This window comes from Liolophura sinensis, chromosome 4 (genome assembly GCF_032854445.1).
Source record: "Liolophura sinensis isolate JHLJ2023 chromosome 4, CUHK_Ljap_v2, whole genome shotgun sequence".
Classification (NCBI taxonomy): domain Eukaryota; kingdom Metazoa; phylum Mollusca; class Polyplacophora; order Chitonida; family Chitonidae; genus Liolophura; species Liolophura sinensis.
Window position 1 is genome coordinate 16,900,907 of NC_088298.1, and position 15,116 is coordinate 16,916,022.

Genomic DNA, 15,116 nt, shown 5'->3' on the forward strand with positions numbered 1-15,116 from the left:
TCAGAATTAGGCGATCCGTGCTTTAGGCATGGGCGGAGTGGTCTATAAAATTTATAGACTCACTAAAACAAAGGGTGCTGGGGAAACTATGAGTCTCGTGTCCTCGACATAAACGGTGTGTACAATGAAAACGTGGACATCAAATCCAGAGTAGCGAAGACAGCGTGATATTTGCCGATGGTCGCACGCACCCAGAGACATCCGGTTTCTTGCCACTTTACCTCAATTTGGGTTTTATCCTATATTTCTTCATGTAAATACAAAAATAGTAGCAGCCTATACCTAACCTAACAATTCCGCTAAGGCAGAATTTATTTTTAAATGTAGTGATGTTAATGGATATTTATTAGACCTCACTGGTCTAGAAAATTACTAAAAGTGCTTTGTCATCAAATTTAGCAAACAATAACATAAAAACAATGCTATGCGACCAGGTTTCGCGGATGCTTTGTCAACCAGCAGAATCATGGGTTATGCATGCAAATGGTCTTTTGGCATCGGGTTTGCGTGCTTCACATGTTCCATGTTATCGGACAATTCGATAAATAATATGGACCTTTTTTTTCCTTGTGACTATATAGTATAAAATATTCTGGATTATAATAAATCGAGGGTTTTCTACAACCGTACATACAGTATGTTTGTATTTCAGAACAATGATAATTTCGAGCAATCTTACGAGGTATAGGCGACTGTTATATATGCTGACGTAATATGGTTAAGGTGAATAGATCAAAATTGCCAACAAACGTTAATGTCTAAGATGATAAGCTCTATATTAGTCTACCCTAGGGTTACCAATTACTGCAACGAATAAAAATAATAACAACATGCCATTAATTTACAACAGTTTCACAAATATCAGTTCTGGCGATATCAAATATTTTGCACATTTGCGGTTTTGTTCAGCACAGCACGTTACTTACACGCTTCGTTGAACAACCCACGTCCTTAATGTTGAGGGTTTAAGCACACCAAACAATTTATGTATCTGTCTAGCGATACTTTAACCATCTCTGTCCAAAATGCTTCGGTATCAGCCAGCAATTCCTAACGGTACTTCCTTCGTGCTGAGGTTTTCCAAGTAAAGAGAGGATTAAATAGCATGCAACTATTTAGTATCGTTAACATTACCCGCGTAGAGCCAAGTACTACTGGCGATAATAGGTTCAAGAATACTGAGATCACGCCGAGAAGGGCTGATAGGCTATAAGACGGTAAATAAGGTTTGGATGGCATTTAGACAGCCGGGCCATCTGAAGGTCAAAGAGAGCGGACAAATGAGAAAAAGATAATCAAATAAAATAAGAGGTGGTGGAACGGTTTAATTTGTTGAGCTCAACCTCAGCCCATGCTACCTGTAATAATACAGCTATGTGGATAAGGTGTGGGGCCTTTAATGTTACGTTACTGGTAAGATTTCAGGGTTAACATAAATGCGTATTTTTCGTTTGTGTATTTTTCGTTTGTGTATTTTCCGTTTGTGTATTTTCCGTTTGTGTATTTTCTGTTTAAACCTACATGTTTTATCACTAGAAAACATTGTCTTCTATAAGTTACATATAGACCGACATGTTTTATCACTAGAAAACATTGTTTTCTATAAGTTGCATATATACTGGAACTTAGAATGTTACGTGTAACAAAATAGTGTTTCAAACCAGAAACTGTATTAAATGCACACTGGCAGATTTACCTTATTTAATCAGATTTCACCACAAATAATGCACATAACGTCTTCACCTCAATGTGACCTTTACTTGCAGTCATTCTAAGGTTTAACCAATAATAAACTTTACTTTGCTCAATGAAAACAAGCCTCAGCTTGAACAATAGAGGTTGACCATACACAGGTTAACCCTGCTCGCTATGTTAATCACCGCTTTGAGAAATTGTATAACCCTCGCTTACATCCCTCTTCTACCCCCAAGCTCCCTGCCGACTACACATGAACACAATAAGCCTTGGTTTGGTTAGTACATGTGCACATGCATATAATTATTCTATAATATAGACCACCCTAAAGCCATAAATTGCACTCCCCAATACCTTGGGATTTGTGTTGACACTATTGAGAGAACAAAGATAGTCACCCATGCGTTAAAGAGCATTGGATTAAATGTCCTCTCGGACACTAAATGGGATTGTACGAGAGTTCATTTGACCTGATAGGGTTCCATTGGGAATATCTCCAAGTGGAACCTTGACGATCGAGGAATAATTAAGACTGACGGTAATGATAAAACCTGGCAGGGATTCAACCTTGGGATTTGGCGAGACCCTCCGGAACAAACTCTTAAGACAGTTCATGGAATGGTGCCAGAACATTTTCTCATTGGTCACCCCATGCGCCGTTCATTCAGCTCAGCTTGTCGATAGGTTATTATAGAGTTATGATTGATCAGGCCAGCCTGGATCGATTGTAAGTGGGTGGTAGAGTGAGGAGAGTGGGGGGATGGGAGGGTGTGTGTGTGTGCTAAAAGTGGTATCTGTTCGGTGTGGTTGAGGCCGCAAGAGGGCGCTGCACGTCGCATGGCGTCAATCGTTACGGACAAATACGTGCATGGTAGACAAATTGGATGCGTCTGCTTGATTATCGGATAAAGGTGTTAGGCGAATCTATGCGAGAAAATAAGGTACGAGAGATAATAAACCTGTTTCCCTTTGACGATATAAATGATGCGTCTATACACAGAGATTATAAACGGCTCACTGGCTAGAAGGCAAGACAGACTATTGTCAAGAAGGAGTTTGTTCCCCGAGTCAAGCGCGCCTACTTGCACCGCAAGTAAAGCATAGGTTGAAGCTCAAATGAAGATATCTGAGCACAGTGGGTTCAGTCTTAAGTTACACTAATAACGTCTAATAAATTGTTGTTAACATCGTTGCACATGTTTTACCAAACTCTGCTAGCGGCACTTTGCTAGAAAGTTGCCATAATCTAAGCTAACACATAAACAGTAGATAGATTTTAGGCCGGAACCACAGTGACCATTAGTGGAAGTGGAGATGTTGGGGTGGGGGGGGGAGGGGGTGGTCCCTGGTACAATTCCTCCTTTGGACATGCTTTGACTTTGAAACAGTCTATTTGTGTAATTCCTGTCTTAACGCTACGCGTAAGGGAATAGACAAAATAGACAAAAGTCAAAGCAACAACATTTTTTTCTCTAAACGGTTAACCTGAATTGATTAGATTGAGTGGTGTTTAACACCGTTTTAGAGAATATTTCAACCATACGACACCAGCTAGAAGTTACAAGTGAATCACCGATCTTTCTCAAGTAACTGGGGAATTGTGGTCTACAGATTATCACCATTAAAACGGCCTGAATATTGGTGATCTTTAAAGATGTCATGGAAGACCAATTAAACGGCCGCAAGAGGGCTTCCAATCGTATATTGATACAAAGAACCTGAGAAAGTGGACGCAATGTTCCCCGTCCGCAGCTGTGACTGATCCAAAACCTTGAGTGTCCGAGAAATTCGAAGACAGCCGGAAGCCCTTCATGATTCCCAAATAGGGTGCACTGGATACGATATAAGGGCTTTTCATCAACCATCACACTCAGAATACACGTTCTCTGGAAGCAGAATTGCCTGCCGTACTACATCTCTGTTTTCTTTCTTGCAGAAAAAGCTTAAAGGTCAATGGAAATCAGACGCTTTATCATTCATGGAAGAGCTTTTAGATGAGCTCTTTCCGGAGTTCGAGGCTTTATCGATCTATTACAATGAAGCTTAATCGCTGGCAAATCTATCCAAAGAGTGAAAGCGCACAAGGCTCGTACATTCTGAGATTTTGTTACTATTGCTAGCACCAGATTGGTGGTTGCCATTTAGAAACTGGCTTAATTATCACCTTTATCGTTATGTGAGCGTTACACTTTCAGTATTGGAATCTGTGCTTTACCCAGAAGTGTAAATCTCCGATAAAATGCTTACAGCTACTATCGTTTTTATTGTTTTTTTTTATTGTTTAGCAGGGGTTCATCCCTATTTTGGAACGATTAGACCATTCAGCGGCAATTATTTTTGAAAGAATGGTACACTATAAGAAAACAATGGCTCCAGGTCAGACTACTTATAGAACTAGTAAATGTTAATAATGTTTTGACCTGACCACGATGTGCATCTGAATTTAAGACTTCACTGATATGCAAAAATGTTCAAAGCAGATTACCGGCCCCGATAGCACACTTGGTAGAGCGTCCGGTTCGGGAGCGTTAGCTTCTGGGGTCGAATCCAGGGTCGAGCCACACCTAAGGCCTTAACTTCCTCGCTTGGAAGGGGACAGTGCAACCACTGTTTGACCCGTGCCTTTCTTGCCTTGGGTAAGGCGCCTCAGTGAAATCCGTCCAGCAACAAGGAGGCACATTACATGGGATTTTCGTGGGTTTTTCCCCGGCTATGTCCACTCACCAAAAATGCTACTGCCATCGTATAAGCGACATATTCTTGAGTAAAACACCAATCATATAAATAAATAAATCAAAGAAGACTTGCGACTAGAAGGAAAGGTGTTAATGGAAAGCGCTATTCTCTGGTAACGAAACACAAAGAAGAAACTCAGAACAAAATAAAATTGCTTGAAACAATGAGAGTAGTGATGTCGTCACAACTGATAACCATGATTGATAGCCTTAAGTGCTAAGCATGCAGTGATCAAAATCGCGAAGTGAAGAGAAGGAAAGATTTTTTTAGTAACCTAGACTGGAAAAAAAAAACACTCTCTTGTAAACAGTGGCTACGCAACATTCGGACACCCGTGAAAAGATTCATGTAGTGATGGCATTGCGTCATCCTTTCGCTATAATGTCGGCCTGCAGGCGTTAGAGAATAGAAGCCGGCAATGGGGGTGGAGTATTTCAATATTTCACTGTGATGTAAGGAGAATTCCCATATAAAGTTTTGGCCTCTAAGGAATTAGTTTTTGTAGTTACTTATAGCAAGTTTTCAGCAGATTTCAATTTCGGTGTTCTCATTTAAAAGTTGATACGCAATCTCACTGTTTGTGGTGCTTTGGACAGGACGATGATGTGGCCACGTGTACAGTGTATAATGTTCGTTGAAGACCACTTGTCTTTCATAAATACAGCCACACGTGGGAAAGTTTGTCAGAAACTTGCCAGAGGTAGGAGGTTTACGCTGAGTACTGATTTATTCCAACCTTTCAACTGTCCGCTCTCGTATGAGAAATGGCATTAAACGGCAATCAGATAAATACAGAATTAAATAAACACGACATATCCTCGGTCAATGACGTCGTGTGCTCCAATCATTTCCCGCTGGATTGGCTACAAATGTAGACCCAAAAGTTTGTCTTGCACATGGCTAGCTAAGACGGATTTCCTCAGGTTTTCTCCAATTCAACCCACAAAAACGCACCCACCAAACACTCATCTCCTACCCTCCTTGCATATGCTTTGTAGACTCATATGACTTATTAGTTATGAGTCGAAACTCAAAATGTATTTAGAAGATTATTGCACATGTATTTAACAGAGCTCTTGATTTATTTACATATTTATTTGATTGTTGTTTCTTAATCATACTTCTTTGTAAAATCTCACTTACATAACAGTTATCATCTCTATGGGTGGACGAAATAAGAGGCCTCAAAATATATCACAGCCTTTTGCCAGGTTCCATACACACTTTTGAATTTCAAAATTGCAGCCGAAGCTGTGACAGCTGGATTCGAATTTCATGTCTCAAGGGCAAAAAATCGTTTGGCTATACAGAGAACAACACTATTATCAAATTGTAGCTAGGGCTGTGTGATATAAATCGTAAAACCCAAATAGCCCATCTGTTATGTCATTTGCAATAAAACCACTCCGTTGACCAGGTAATGATCGTCAGTTTAAGCTTATCTGATGCATTAGGCATGATTAATAAATTTGACAAATGCTATAAAACTACACGAACTTCTTCTAGTACACAGTCACACAATTAGGCTACCTGATACGCGCAAGACAACTTCATATGGATGTATACATTTCGAAGTATGGAGAAATAATCTATTAAAGACTATGAGCATAATGACGGACATGCCAATAATCTCGCTGTTATGGTACCAGTAACGTCTAAAACATATTCCCTGTGAAACAGTATGCAATAATATCGAGACACCGACACAGTTTGGAGGATATTATCCACACCTAGCTGTGCAATGCTTTTAATCATGGTGGGATATACTGGCAGAGTTATTGGCTTGGCGAACAACATTGGTGACTGGAGTCTAAAAGGCTCGTCACGTTGAGAAATATGGATTACAGCGTATTGACAAAGGACCATAAAAGGTAAACAAAAACTCGGTTACGTGACGTCTGTCAGGCACACACTTACATTTTAAAAAGGAAAACAGTTAACCGTTACCCACGTGTCGATGGGGCTATGCACTGAGGAATGTGTGAAGGGTATAAAGACAGACACACAGCAAACAGACAGACCTGCTGTAGACTGGCGGGGTGGGGGGAGCAAATTGTGTCGACTGCGTCTGGTTCCAAATCATAGCATATGTATTTAAAATGCCCCTGTTCAGCAAGGGACATAACCACGGATATACAATATGAAACCCACACGAGCAGCTATTAATCGCCTCTTCAGACGTTTTAGCTTTCCATATTATTTCGCTCAATTCGTGAGAGCGCCTCGTTTCATCAAGCGGGTCCCAATACGCCCATATTTATAATGGTGGCACTCTGCAACGCCAAGCGATAGGCATCAGGGGGCCAATTATACATAAGCGAGTTCTGACAGAGTTTAAAACTTCAACATGACACGTAAGGTCAAATTACAACACATTTATGTTTAGATAAATTTTAACGTCAATTGTCCAAAATTTATGGGTTAAAGTAAAATTTAAGTTTTAGTTTATATTGAAAAAAAAGGAATGGATTAGTTGAATCGCTCTGGTTGGCGTCCCAACCTGCCAAAGTGTACTGATAACGTGTGCAGGAGAAATTTGGTCTACCGTACTAGTTCTTATAGCGCCAAGCTGAACTAAAATTGTGAAATTTGACCTGTTTGCTATCTTGACATTACGCAGCTTTTGATTTTAGATCACTGGAAATGTGCACTTTTTGACGTCATCATTGATTTTCCAAACATTTCTAGTGGTAAAAATTTTCAAGCCAATAAACACATAAAGGTATTTTTTTTTTGTTAAATCACAAATTGATCTTTGTTTTAACGTCAACTTCAAAGGGTAAAAAATCAATGCTGAATGAAGTAAATTGAGCGTACATTTCATTGGATGAGTCGTCATTGCTTTCAGGATATAACCAACCATAATGCACGATGGTGCTGTTCAAATTTGAAATTATCCAGCATAGTACATGACTGTTCATGAAAATACTTTTTTGCGGTAATTGCCTTTTAAAATGCAACTATCCCATTGAAAGCAGTAGGAATTCGTCCTAATTCTAAAATCTGATCTCCCATCGAAGATGCCAAGAGACCAACAGGGCTTGTGGTGTACTGTTCCATTAATTACGAACATTTTGTGCAAGCAGACTTCTAATAATTCTTTCCTAATTTGTTCAGAATCGATCCTGTGCACGATTATTTGAATCTGGAACAAAGCTGACAAGCCCCCTAGCCGGAATTACATAAACGAACCATTTTCCGGGTCTTGTTTATGAGAAGGAGAATCATGGAACGGCATCGAGTGAACGAAAATGACTTCGTTACGACCTCGAACCGCTACACACAAATGCCCCTCAGCATTCATATTATTAATCAAGCATACATAAATAGATTATCAATAAATATCAATTAAATATAATTAGTACTCACCATAAATCTGACCAACATATAATTTGACGTGAAGAACAACAGCAGTAACCTCCGAACTTGGCGATGCCAAGTCGGCCGGCAAAGATACCTCACCAAGCGTCAACTACAGCATATATAACAGAATTGATAAAGGTGTGGAGAACGAATGGCGTAGAAACAACAACAACGACAACAATAGAGCCTCTTTGTGTGGACACCATATGGCTTTCGCAAATAAACAGAACCGGCGCACCAAACAAACAAGCATTTCACAGACTGACACTCGGGCCAAAAACCGGGACTGTCAGGCTGACCGTTGCCCACATAAAAGCAGAAGGGGAACAGTATATAATACTGTATATGGCGGTTATACAAGTGATGATTAGCGATTTGCAAATCAAAGCTATGGATCCATTGATTGATTGATTCGAGCTTTGATGGTGAGACATTTTGGCCTAACAACTGAAAACCTCCAAAATCACCACGATATGTATAGTAAAGAAACACAGCCGGCCTGGCGTTAAGCCAATGATAAAATTTCATTCATTCAACGGATGTACCATCGATGCAATCAACAACGGTAAACAAATTGTACGTTTTCGAGAATCTTCAATTTACCTGTATTTTTTATAGATACTAATATTTCAGATAAACGAATGGCATATACATAGAGATGGTGAGAGATTTATTGGTTAATAGCCAAATAATATGACAAAAACAGACACCACAATATAGCTAAACGAACATGGCAGACCTTGTGTTAAGCCATTGATAATTATTCTTTCATTCAACGAATCTATCATCGATGACATCAACAACAGTAAAGAAATGAGCACAAGTTGTACGTTTTCGAGAAGTTTCAATTTACCTGCATTTTATAGATACAAACACTTCAGATAAATCAGGGTTATATAGTAAGAGGTGATCTAATCTAGCTGACTGAATAATTAAATCATCTTTGCGAAGGTTCTTCAGCTCAGTCATACAGCACAAATCCGGCTTTCTTTTTTCTTGTCTAATCTATTAACACCCTCAGATGCGGATCTTGTCTTACAGATTGTTTAATATAAGGGAAGAAAATGTAACGTTATCCGTTGCCATTTCAGATTTGGTACATTCAACTTACGAGCAAAAAATCCCACTACACCTGTATTTACGTATACGTTATGCAGCGGCCAATGTGCATGACCTCACCAAAATCCCTTCCAGTGACGTCATCTGAAATCATACACTCGCGTTATGTCGTATAGCCTATACAAGTGACGTCAATGAAGTGTTTAACAGAATGGACATTTAAAATTGTGGATAATGGAAATTATTATTATTATTTTTATTTATTTTTATTTTTTTTGCCGTGTGATTTTTTTGTTGTCTTTAAATACTGGTTAAAACGGAATTCAATTTGATTTCTACTGCTAAGTTCAATAGTATCTAATATAGTGAACGAACAGCCACACATTTAAAAGTAAGCAGAAAAAACATGTATGTGTGGGATATGAATTTCCGCTTTAGTAGTTGAAGGAGATTCTTAGGAGCTTATACCAGCTATACTAAAAGAATATAGACGATATATAAAGCTATAAGAATCATCTCCAAATTTTCCCGCAATTGGGACAATGCAGTTCCATGCCCAGTTCTGATAGCCCCTCAGTTACCTGTGTTTAAACCTCACTCTTGCATGAGAGAACTCTGTGAAATTCTTACGCGGTAGGTCGGGTCGGCTTGTTGTAGGTGGAATTGGGGCATTAAAGAGTGCAGCCTCAAAGAACGGGACATATTATTTATTAAATCAAAAAACAATCATATTTAGGCCAAAATATGACACAAGAACGAAAAGAAAATAATTATAAAGTATCCAGGTAAAAAGAAGAGAAACCAAGTCGAAAAAAATTAGTAAACTCCAAATATATTGCCCTCTATGAATCCAACTATAAAACCGCTGTCTGTATTGTTAAAGCAAAACACTTAAAGTGGGCTACGGCCAGAAAGTAGGACTATACTCTTTGATGCAACGTACACTATGACGTCACGTGTCATTTTAGCGGACGGAATAAACACGAACCTTCCCAATCATTCCCGAACATTTGTTACCGGTGTTTTTTTCATTCATGAATCATTTAGGAAATATGAACAGCAATATGTGGCACCAGTACAACTGAAATAACACCTCCACTTGCTAAAAATAATGTTTGTTTTGTTCTGCTGTGTCCTCGATATCAATTCACAAAAAGTGAAAATGTCACCTTCACTGTAAAGGGTACAGAAATATGACCGTAAATTGCAGCCTGGACAACAACCCTACTGCGACATGATCCAGTATGAGGTAGACTTGAACTCACAGCGACCGCACTGGTGACAGACTCCTGGGTGAACACATTAAGGGTACGATCATAAGTGCACATTCAGAGTGTAAAAAAGAGTATCCACAGTCCTTTATCCAACCATTACACATGTGAAGGAAAACATCTTGTTATGAAAGTAGCAATTTTATCATTTTTATTATTATTTTATAGCAGGTGCTTAAATAGTTTAATATCTGTGCATTTATAAATATTTAATACTGCAAATGTAATGGCGTAATATGTTTAAAAGATCATTACCTGTAATGCATCCTTATGAAAAAGAAATAGCGGCACGTTTTATGGCATTACAAGAAAAAAACTGACACCGTTTCCTAGACAAACAAACAGCATTTTTTATATTAGGTGTTATTGTTGTTCTGTTTTCATGCGCAGCAAACATTCGCCAGGGAATGGAATAACTTAACTGATACAATGATGCATCTCATTGTCGTTTTACATAATAACATACCATGGTGACGTTCCCGTCAACGACCTCTACTGTATTTACCTACATATGCCTGATTGGCGCTGAACGGCATGCTCGAGACTGTCTCACTTATTTGACGGCGTTCAAATTTGTGCGTGAAAGAAAACGACTTTCACCACAAAATTTCCTGACTTAAAGCCACACCCGATCCAGAAAGAGGCTGGATTGCATTCTGCGCTCTAATTGGTCATTGGCCGATGACATGCTGCGACGCCAACACTTCGGTCGACTAAACCAGCGGAGGCCTGTTGTATGGGCCAGCAAATCATCTCTAAACTATATACATTTCGCACACGATAAAAATACAGGAGTTATCACAAATCAGGTAGGGATCCCCGATAGTCCCTCCCGACTGGTAATCGTGATGTGTTTGTCGAGCCCTCCACCAATCACCAAGGCAAGGTATGCCAGCAAAGTGTGGATGGTCGTGGGTTCAAACGCGTTCTATCCGGTTTCCTCCAACCATAGTGTTGGTCGCCGATGAATATAAGTAAAATATTCTTTACCACACCCATCAAATAAAAAAATAAATAAATAAATAAATATTTTTTCATTTAAGAAATGATCAGTGGAGCATTCCATTTATTTTATTCATGGATAGGCCTACGAACATTGCGTTTTACCTGCGCCATTGATCTTCATAATTTCCATCTTACTGACTGTGTTATTAGAGTGACTCACGCTTTGGTGACGTCGTCATTGACTATTACGCATCGATAGGGAGATTGATTCAGCTAGCACAGAACACAGCGTGTCAGTCCTGTGATGCGGTACATGCAGTATGTCGCGCGTATCCATCGTCTAACGCATGAAGTAAGCCAATACCGAAAAAGAAAATCAGGGGAGAGTCCTTACATGGCATCGATTGTTTTTATACTGAACAATAAAGAAAACGCTCTTTGTGTTAGTAGGGTTTGTACATGTGCTTAGGTATTACGTCGCGCTAACACTAAAAAAGTAACTATTTTGTCGTAAGACACGGAGATGTTATTAGGTGTACATGTATTGTATCTTCTCGTGGCAGCGTGAGCCTGTTTTGATCCCGGGTCTCCCGATTTATAGTCGGACGCACTATCCAACAGGCCGCAGAACCTACTTCATGTGATTTGTGATCAATGACAATGGTATAAACGCGATGTCGAAAAATTGTCTCGAACATTTCATCATAAACAGAAGGGAGTCGCGCATGAATGAGTAGTTAAGACTTTTGTTTTTTAATCGAGGTGTGGGTCAAACTTAAGTTTGGGATACAAAATTATGGATCCCTCTTTTCCCTCTCCCACCCACCCACCTCGGTCAAATTAGCCTCGTACATGCAATTTGTAGAATCCCCTTCCCCTCCCACCCCTGATCTTACTGTTGATGACAATCAGCCCATCCAATCAGATTATCCAAAGTCTGTTTGAGCAGACTTACTTTCCTTCCTCTAATATGACGCGTAAGTCGTGGACATGTAAGACGTGTAACCAATAGTGGGTTATATATGTTAGGAATCTGCACAATTTGGTATTTTCTGATTCGGCACCCAGCAGAAAGGAAGGGCAAGACAAGTACCGTTTTGTCTGTATGCACGCTGTCATGCCATGCCTTACGTTTCGGCATGGCGTTTAAGTGAGGCAGCGCTGGTCATGACTGAAATCAGCCGGCCCCAAGAAGAGATTCTTTTGATGTCACCTAAATAAATAGGAACTAACTGTGAGTCCATGTTACAAACAAAGAAACAAAGAAACAAAGAAATCAAATCATTTTCTCATTTCCGATTCATAACTTCAATCAACGGGCACTGAACTCCACACCAAACATATTCCTAGAGTGTCCATTCGGAGAAATTCCCGTAAACATGGCGATAAAAAAAGGGCCTTCTGAATGTACTGAATCAATACACAAGCCGATTACATTACACCCACTCTCCAAATACATCAAATGAAGTTGGCGTTGATTGACTCGACAAACATGGCCTACGTCAACACATTCAGTTAATTAATAGCTCCGCTCTTCGATATAAAACGATGGCAACGGCTGCTTCCGGCGTTGAAAGATTCGTGGTGGCTGGGAATCGTTTATTATTTTGCGGTAATTTATTAATTAGCTGATTGAAAGTCTGATTCATTGACTTCATGACTGGTCGACAGGTAGTCTGAATAGATTGAATGATTTGTTTATTGACAGATTTGCTTCATCCAGTTGGTTGGAAGTAACCAAATGAATTGTTTGATTGACTGTTTGATTTCTGCGAGTTGGTTGAATGAAAATAACAGACTGATCGATAAATTTCAGTGATCAGTTGATCGAGTGGTGGTGTATTGATTACTTCGACGATAGATGTGTTTTAAAAAATTTCATAGACAAATGGAGATATTTCTGTATCTTGTCTCTGTACTACCTATACATTTATGAATATATTCACGGCTCAAGGCAACGGACCGACAACCAAAGTGCTGAAAAGGGCTCCAAGGCAATTGCCCAACTCAGGGTATCTGCCAGATTCCATCGGTAAGCCGTGATCAGTTGGAGAAATCGCACCGTCCAGTTTGAAACGAATTAGTTTGGGCGAGACATTTAGGGGAGAACCTGGCTAAATTGTGCGAGTCGAGCCGAGTGAATGTGCAGCGCCGATGGCCGCCAGTCATAAGAAGAAATCTCCAACTGAATCCGACTGTATCGATTCGAATGACCCAATTCACAACACTGGTTCGTCTGACGTAGAGAGATGGGCGTTAATAGATTCGAGGCGTCGAACAGGTCTTTGGCCTATACACCTTTGATCGACATGAATCAAATGCTCACGCCTGGCAAACCAGATCTTAATAATACATTCAATGTCCAACGATATAGCCCATCCATGTTTATTTAAACTGTCCCACAGGAAATGAGATTCACAAAATATGAACACTTCAAGCAATCAGCAACCAGAGTATGTCTGGTAGTCTGGAAAACGCGAGGGTGAAATTAGAGTAAGTGAGTGAGTGAGTGCTTAGATTTTAACGTCGTACTTAACAATTTTTCAGTTCAGTTTATTATTTATTTACTTATTTATTTATTTACCTGTATTTATTTATATTGTTGATGTTTTACGCCGTACTCAAGAATATTTCAATAACACAACCGCGGTGAGCTTTATGGTATAGAACCAACGATAAACTCACGACCACCCGCAGGTTGCGGAAAGACCTCCCCACGTACTATCGGAGAGGAACCTAGCATGAACAGAACAAGCTTACGGCGATCGTATTGGTTAGAGGTTCTAAGGTCAATGTTCTGAACGAGAACTCTAACCACACGGTCAATTGGTTTCACGAACAGCCTGCTACAAGGAGAGACCATTCTGATCAAACCAACACGATGTTTAATTCGACGTCAAACACAAAGCAAAGCAAAAACCCTATTAAAACCCATTCAGTACAAGCATAAAACAAGGAATGAACCCACTGGCGTGATGTTTCTTTCTCTGCGCCTAGTTTTCGTTTTAGGGCACAAACCAGGAAACCACATGCAGAAAAGAGAACAGCACTCCAGTGTTTGTAGGTGTTTAGATCAGTTGGTAGAGTGCTCGATTTCTAATCAAGAAAACTCAGTTCAAATCCTGTTGTGAAGCATAACGCCTATCCTTAAAGCATTACACATGACCAAGGCTCTGTTCTATTTGAAGATTTCGGTGTTTGCATTAGCCAGGGCCATGAAGTATATTATTGGTTCCTTGGACACACGCAATCAGTGATAGCATTGTTCCATTGGCTACATGAAATCGACGATCTTAATTCTTCAAAAACCAGACGGAATCAAGGACAATATTTGTCCGGCTGGCATTGTATTAGACTATTCCTAGGACGGAATTAGTGATAGTACATCCAGTAGTCAAATTGTTAGACATAATTAGTAATAGTATTAGTCTAATTGTTAGGCATAATTAGTAATAGTATTAGTCTAATTGTTAGGCATAATTAGTGATGGTATTACCCTACTTGTCGGACTTACTTGTAATTATTAATGGTATTAGCCTATTCGTGCAAAATAATTCGTGATGTTATGGCTCTGTTGGTCAGACTTAACTGGTGCTATTAACATATTCGTCAAACTTAATTATTGATGGTTTTAGCATTTTCGTCAGACGGAATTAGTGATGGTGATAGCCTATTCGGAAAACATAAGTAATGATGCTATTGGCCTATTTTTCAAATATGGTTAGAGATGGCATCAGCCTATTTTTCAGAAGGAATTAGTGGTGTTATCAGCCTATTCGCCAGACAGATTTAGGAATGCTATTAACCTATTCATCACTTATAATTAGTGATTGTCTTAACCTATTCGTCAGACGAATTAGTCACGGTATTAGCCTATTCGCAGATTGAATTAGTGATGATGTCGGTCCCATGGTTAATAAGTCAAGACAGAGGATTTGTTGTGCGATAATATGAGAACATTGGATAGGCCCACTACTTGACATGATACAAAGAACAGCACAGACTGAGCGAGGTTGTTCGTGTCTGCATGGCCAAATGTTGGCACGA

General features: G+C 39.5%; 1 protein-coding gene across 4 annotated transcripts in view; it reads right to left on the bottom strand.

Moving 5' to 3' along the window:
- The window catches only part of LOC135464615 (sodium- and chloride-dependent glycine transporter 1-like), a 65,347-nt gene that overhangs the window by 46,465 nt on the left and 3,766 nt on the right, over positions 1-15,116 (bottom strand). The window contains exon 1 of one of the 4 annotated variants that reach the window (XM_064742067.1): positions 7,801-7,856. The exons of 2 other annotated variants lie outside the window; for them this stretch is intronic. The gene's annotated coding sequence lies outside the window, so the exon portion shown is untranslated. Of the gene's footprint in view, positions 1-926; positions 1,648-7,800; positions 7,857-15,116 lie in introns of those variants that run through there. One more of the 4 variants, XM_064742066.1, reaches the window with a different exon arrangement.